This window comes from Nicotiana tomentosiformis, chromosome 3 (assembly GCF_000390325.3).
Source record: "Nicotiana tomentosiformis chromosome 3, ASM39032v3, whole genome shotgun sequence".
Classification (NCBI taxonomy): Eukaryota; Viridiplantae; Streptophyta; class Magnoliopsida; order Solanales; family Solanaceae; genus Nicotiana; species Nicotiana tomentosiformis.
The window spans coordinates 120,497,201-120,504,958 of NC_090814.1; the positions used below are offsets into that span (position 1 = coordinate 120,497,201).

At 37.8% G+C, this 7,758-nt stretch overlaps 1 long non-coding RNA gene across 1 annotated transcript; it reads left to right on the forward strand.

Moving 5' to 3' along the window:
- Nucleotides 1-3,993: 3,993 nt before the first annotated feature.
- Nucleotides 3,994-5,906, forward strand: LOC138907182 (uncharacterized). The gene is made up of 2 exons (XR_011414952.1): nt 3,994-4,418; nt 5,537-5,906. It is a non-coding gene; the product is annotated as an uncharacterized lncRNA (long non-coding RNA).
- The last annotated feature ends 1,852 nt before the right edge of the window (nt 5,907-7,758 follow it).

Consider the following 7,758-nt stretch of genomic DNA (forward strand, 5'->3'; position numbering starts at 1 on the left):
CCCAATACTCCAAAACTGGGGCAGAAGTTTGTTTTTATCTTACGGTTTTTTCCTGTAGAAACAGTTCCAAAAGTTGTAATTCAGTTCAAGGTTCCTTTCGCCTTTTCCTGTTAAGAACTTCTTATCGATCTCTGAGAATACTTGAAGTCCCCATGCCACGGGCATTGGCCAACCTTCCGCATGTCGTATCTTAGTTAAAAAAAAAAAGGAAGAAGAAGAAGAAATGAGAGAGTCTTATCGGTGAAAACCCGTATGGGCACTGTAAGGCGCCAATGATTAGAGAAATGAGAGAGGCCAGTTAGCGAAAACCCGCAAAGGGCGCTACTAGCCGAATGAGGGTCTTCGATGCTCCGGCATGAGCACAACTAAGACAGTTTCAAGGTGAACATTTGCGACGTATTTTGAGAATTAGACAGCTCAGACAGATCAGGTGTCCAGTCCAAAATGCATGTCATGATTCATTGAAGTCGGCACATATCTCCAGATAAGTCTCCTTATTTCTTTCCCCAAAAGGGATACCTTTTATTTAGACACAATTCCTTTTCATTTCCAATTGCTCTTCTATTCTTTTCCATAATTTTTCTTATATTCCCTTTCGGTCTAATCTTGCATCAAAAGCAAAGCAAAAAAATGGCTGCAAAACTGGCTACAGTTTTCCCGTAATACCGAGCATAATTTGGAGCATATACGGCAGTGATGAAGGCAGGAATCCAAATGTGATCTCTTTTGATAAGGCGGACAAAGTGTCTCAAAGAAACTGAAAAGGTCGCCTAAGCAAAACTTGCTTCATGGGAAAAGTTGATAAGCACTACAGTCAGAAATTGGTTCTAGGTGAAAGACAACTAAGTTATATTTTAAAGGAAAATTGTCTTGCCTTAGGGACAAGGATTAGCGGTACCATGGACATCCGGGTATGAAACAGCCAGGGGCAACGTCAGAAAGACAATGTCTCTAGAAAGCGATACAAAGTATTCGGGAACCTCGGTATCACACTGACAAAAATAGTTCTTCGACAGCGGAGGGGTGAATTCAAACTACTAAGGGCATCAAGGCCACAAACCGACCACCACTTTAAAAGCTCACAAATTTTTCTTTGTTTGAAGCAGGATCAAAGCAGTGCAGAATGGCGATTCTCAAAGGGCGAATGTCACCAAAGGTAAGTTTCCGCGAAATCTCCACTTTCCTTTATTCGTAGCATGCATCATTACTGTCCACACCTCCCAATTTCATAGCTTAAACCAGGTAGAACATTTTCGCCTAGGGGGATCCAGCTCACAGTTCCGGGTAGAAGTACTCTTCGCCCAGATTGTTTTTTTCGTAGCTTAACCCAGGTAGAACCTTTTCGCCTAGGGGGATCCAGCTCATAGTTCCGGGTAGAAGTACTCTTCGCTGAGGTTGCTTTTCGTAGCTTAACCCAAGTAGAACCTTTTCGCCTAGGGGGATCCAGCTCATAGTTCCGGGTAGAAGTACTCTTCGCCTAGGCTTGTTTTTCGTAGCTTAACCAAGGTAAAACCTTTTCGCCTAGGGGGATCCATCTCATAGTTCCGGGTAGAAGTGCTCTTCGCTCAGGTTGCTTTTCGTAGCTTAACCGAGGTAGAAGTTTTCGCCTAGGGGGATCCAGCTCATAGTTCCGGGTAGAAGTACTCTTCGCCCAGGCTTGTTTTTCGTAGTTTAACCTAGGTAGAACTCTTTCAACCCCTGGTTACGCTCCGTTCAGTAATACAGGGTGCCAACCTCTGGTTACATTCCTTTCGGTAATACCGGGTGCTAACCCCTGGTTACAATCATTTCAATAATACAGGTTACCAACCCCTGGTTACGTTTCCTTTCAGTAATACAGGGTACCAACCCCCGGTTACATTCCTTCTCAGTAATACAGGGTGCCAACCCCTGGTTACACTTCTTTCAGTAACATAAGGTACCAACCCCTGGTTACATTCCCTCTCAGCGATAAAGGGTGCCAATCCCTGGCTATATTCTCTCTTAGTAATACAGGGTGCCAACCCCTAGTTACATTCTTTCTCACTGATACAGGGTGCCAACCCTTGATTATATTCCCCCTTAGTGATACAGGGCGCCAACCCCTAGTTACATTCTTTGTTAGTGATACAGGGCGCCAACCCCTGGTTACATTCGTTCTCAGTGATACAGGGCGCCAACCCCTGGTTACATTTCCTCCAATTCTTTCAACCTCACTCGTAGGAGACACACTTCCTAGTTTGGGCGCCAACCCTTGATTATATTCCCCCTTAGTGATACAGGTCGCCAACCCCTGGTTACATTCTTTGTTAGTGATACAGGGCGCCAACCCCTGGTTACATTCATTCTCAGTGACACAGGGCGCCAACCCCTGGTTACATTCCCTCCAAGTCTTTCAACCTCACTCGTAGGAGACGCACTTCCTAGTTTGGGCGCCAACCCTTGATTATATTCCCCCTTAGTGATACAGGGCGCCAACCCCTGGTTACATTCTTTGTTAGTGATACAGGGCGCCAACCCCTGGTTATATTCGTTCTCAGTGATACAGGGCGTCAACCCCTGGTTACATTCCCTCCAAGTCTTTCAACCTCACTCGTAGGAGACACACTTCCTGGCTTGAGTCAACCGTATTCATTTTAATAGGAGATGCACTCCCTAATATGAGTCATTATTCCAAGGAGATGCAATTCCTAGTTCGAGTCCTTCAATCTCACAGCCATTTCAATGATACCCATGGGACACGCACCTCCTAAGTCCAAGTTATATCAATTTTATACCTAAGATAAGAACATCCTTTTCGGAGCCTTTAGTTTCATTTTTGGATCTTTCAAATAAAATAAGCTGACCTGCAGGTTTACCCAATAACTCGCAAGATTTTCTCAGTGCCAAACTGGGGCAGAAAATTTTGTTCGTTTTGTTTGTCTTTGATGGCTTTGCAGGCCCTGCCGTAGAGCACATGTTGTGACGATTAAAGCTTGCAGCTTCAGCTTTCTCATCATAATAAAGAAGTTTTCGGTCACAAGATAGTTGGAGTTAGCTTGGATAATGTGTCAGCAGCCCAGCTTCTCGAGTTTCATTTTTCCGAACTCTGATCCGGAAAGCAAGCAATCGAGAATGGGCCATGATCCTTTCCTCAAAGAGCATCAAGATCCAATCTAAGGTCAACACAAGCGAGCAGGTCAAGAATCAAGATTTGACTCCACAAGACACATAGATTAGGAATTTTGTAACTCTTAGTTTCTAGACATATGTAGTTCTTTCTCTTTTCCTTTTGATGCAAGCAGCAAGTAACAGTAACAGCAGCAACAACAGTCTTAAATCTAGTGTCTGGTAGTCCCACCTACCAAATTTTCCCAGAACTACACTGACCTGATTCCTCTAAATAAGGATATGTAGGCTACCTCGGAAGCAGGGTTCGGTCACCATTTTTTTTTTTAAAAATGCTTTCATTGGAGTAATATGTGAGCAAAAATTAGCCATGGCATTCACTTTTCTTTGCACGAAAACTCTTCATGTTCTCGAGCAAAGAGGGCAGCTGTGAATACCTAATTTTTGTACTATTTTAACACCTCCTAAAGTCATTAGTGTTTTGTTGCTTTAATTATATTTCCCAATTTTTTGTGTCTTTGATTGCATATTTCCTATCATAAAAATACCAAAAAATAGTTCTTTCTTTATTTGTGCATTTTAGGAATTAACTAACTATTCAATTGGTGAATTAATCTAGTTAATTGATCATTTGAATAAGTTACTTAATTAATTTATTTATTTGTATAAATTTAGTTTAATAAGTAGGATTAAGAAAGAAATTGGGCCAAATTTTAAAGAGAAAGTGGCCAAAAGTGCAAGATAAGGGGGCTGCCTTTGAAAGGGTCCGGAACGACGTAGTTTTGCCTCAAAACTACGTCGTTTCATTAAGTGACCCAAGATCAAATCTCACCCATTGATCTAATGGTCCGTATTTGATCTCTCAAGAGGTATTTAAAGCCTCAAAAATCTGAAAATTTTTCTCATTTCACCCATAACTCTTTCTCTCTTCTCTCTCTCTCTTCTCTCTCTTCTCTCCACCGCCGCCGCCGCCGCCGGAAATCACCCACCGGCGGCGGACCACCTCCAAACACCTTCAAATTAACACCATATAATCTCCACAACCTCCTCTTCCCATATCTCCAAACCAATTCCTTCAAAAAACCCTCAAATTCCTTGAATTTTAGATCTAAGAAACTTTAGCCGCCACTCTTTGGTCAAAATTCTTGAAGCTCCGGCCAACATCACCCTACAACACATACATGAATGGATAGAGCTCCACGAGACCTATCTTTTCCTGCCCATTTCACCCCCAAAATCCTCGTCGCCGCCACGGCTCCACCGCCTCACCACCGCCAAAATGCCCCGAACCCCCATTTTAGCTATTTTTTGGCTTCAAGCATACTTGTTAGGTATATTCGTCATCTCTTTAATTAATTTCTGATTTTTTTATTTAGTAGATTAGTTTCTGATTTTTTTATATATTTATTTATTTATTTTTTCTGTTTTGGTTATTTCTTGTTAATTAGAGTTTCAAGTTAGGTTTATTTAATTAGCTATCTCTATTTAGTTTAGTGGTTTGTTAGATTCGTTATTGATTTAAATATGATCTTTAGTGTATTAATTAAATCGTTCACTTAGTTAGTCGATTATTTAGTTGTTGTTAGTTGTTGTTCGATTATTAACGATGCTCGTTCTGTTTTGAGAATTAGTTGTGAATTTAGTTATTGGTTTAGTAATTAGTTTGCACAAATCCAATTCATTCCCATCAAGTTGGTTTTAATACTTAGTTCAATTACATTTTTAGTCTCGTCTATGCTTTGTCAGTTCATAGTTGTCCAAGTTTGATTTGTGTTGAGCAAGTAGTTTGTTGTTGATGGTTAAAATCTGAAGTTTAGTTTATTTTATCACAAAATAGGGTAATAGTAGCTTACTTTTACTAGTAGGGTGGCTGAAAGGATATTTTTTCTCCTTGCTTCTGACACAGCAGATTTTCAGGTTGTCCTTTCACCTTTGGGACAGACCTTGAACAGTGTTTAACACACAAAGTTAGTTTTTTGGACAGATTTTTGGTGAACCAAAATCTGTCCAAAAATTTAACTTTATTTGCCTATTGAAAGGGCTATTTTTCTCCTATAAAAGAGACTGTCTGACACTTAGAAAAAAGAGTTCCTTACTCACTGAAAAGGGGGACACTCTATCTTATACTTAAACACATCTTGGAGAGTTGCAAAAAAGAGATAGATCTTTGAGAAAAATCAGCAGCTTAATACATATAACAAGCTGAAATTTCAGTATTTTGTGAGGTTTATTTGAGTGCAAAAAACCTTGAGAAAAATAGAAAGATCCCTTAGGCAATTTGTGAAGTTGATAGCTACCAGTTTCAAGCATTTTTGTTGAGTTTTCTGGGTTGTCTTAACACTTGAGTTGCTGCTGTTTCTACTGTATTTGCTGCTGAGTTTTTTTGTTGCTGCACTGCTGTATTTTATTATTCTACAAACCAGGTAACTTTTAAATTCTCATATTGTAGATTCTTGATGATAATAAGAAGGATTTGATCCCGGTTTGATTGATGGAACATATTGGATCTGATTTTTGTTTCAAGATGAATGTTATATTAGTATTATCATTATGTAAATCTGTTAAAGATTAGTTAAATTATCGTTTTCTTCTTTATATATGTAATTGAAATTGCATTCTGTTAAGATTACTTAGTTTAAGAAAAAGATAAAGACCCCACTTTTAACCATGTTTGTTTAGTTTGGGCTCTTTTTCGTGAGTTACTTTCATGGTTCATGTATAATTATCTAAGAAAGACTTCTAACTTCAAATATTTTGATGCTTTAAATTATAGTCAACATAATGTTATACTTAATATAGTTCTTCTCTTTAGCATTGAAGTATTACCGTTTCTTGTAGTTTTTATATTTAGTCATGATTTTTATGTTGTTAATGAGTGTAGTTTGATTAGTGCCATGTTGGTGTAGATGAGTAAAAATATTATGTTAGTCTTTAAGAAATAAGTTGGTTAAGAAGATAAAAGATAATAATTAGCATGTAAGTTTCTTTTATGAAAAAAAAATAATTTTTAGTTTGGACATCAATGTAAGAAGCAATTTGGGCTTAGAAGAATACTTGTTATTTTGTGTTGTCTCGGTCATCGAGGCTCTTAAGCAACATGGGCCAAATAAGCTAAAATTTGTAGGCCCAATGACAATAGAAAGTAAGATGGGCATTTTCTTTAAAACTAATAAATTGTCTTTTGTTAAATAAAATAAGTGGCCCAATACCATAAAAGTTTAACATAAGTTTACCCGGGTTTAAAGTCTTGCATTAGTGAAAATTATTTTTAATAATAATATTATTATTTTTCAGTCGAACAAGTAATAAATATAAAAAAGAAGCGTTTTTAAATTAATTTAAGCGATAGGCAATTTTAGGCACGTTTGAGATGTAGACCATGTGTTCATACACGGTCCTTGGTCGTTATTATTATTATTATTATTTTAATAAAGTAGTCATGTGTGCATTCCCGCTCCTTGACTCTTCAATATTAATTGTATTTAAACCATGTGTACCGACACGTTCTTTGTTTTAATACATATAATCAAATAAAGACCTTGTGTGCTTGCACGCTCCTAGGCCAAAATTATTAATTATTAAGCGGTACTAGACAATACTAATTTAAGGCAAATAATACACACTTTATCCAAAAATAATTCAAGCCAAATTTTAGTCAATAAAAGCGACCGTGCTAGAACCACGGATTCGGGGAATGCCTTACACCTTCTCCCCGGTTAACAGAATTCCTTACCCGAACTTTGTTTTCGCAGACCAATAATAATAGAGTCAAATCTTCCTTTGATTAGGGATTCAAAAAAAAGGTGACTTGAAACACCAATAAAAATCAATTTCAAGTGGCGACTCTGTAAATAAAATAATCCCTACTCAATTTTGTCACTTTAATTGAAAAAATCCTTTAATCCACACAATATTATTTTGCGGGTAGAAAAAGGGGTGTGACATCTAAGGTCAGTGATTAATTGATTATAATAGTTGTCCCAATTTTGGCCTTTTTTTCCTTGCGGGTGATTTTTATGTAAATACACATACTACATGGACATAGTGGAGACTTAGGGGTCGTTAATTGGTTACCAGCATAGACAAGGATATCCCATATTCATGGGTGGATTATCCAATGATATTGGCTACCCTATCTTCTAATAGCTAATTTAACCATTGTAGTATAAATTTTATGTCACCACTAGCATAATTAATCAAATATAGGATAAATAAAATTTTATATTCTATCCCGGGATAGTATTCTTATTCTGGCAACCGAATATCCTTATGGTTTGGAAAGTTAATGTAATGAAACATTGAATTAGAGGGAATATTTAGAAATTTGTCAAACTACAGTGAAATTGTGACAAGTTTGAGAAAGTATGAATAATTAAACCAAAATTATCCTACATAAAGATTTGTTTCATGACTTCATTTCATATTTTTTTCTTCCTCTTGGACCTCCAAGGCTCCAACACAAGCAGGCACCAAAGAATATATACGCACCTAGAGGCTATTTGCACAAATGACCTATTTTTACGTAAAAATAGCACGGACTAGCCAGTTTTCGGACTGGTCATTCAAAAATAGTCAGCGTTTGTCAAGTCCTTAAAAAATAGCCACTATTTTGCTGCAACAGAGACCGTTCCAGCATAATATACTGGAGTTCGGTGCACATGTGTATGAACT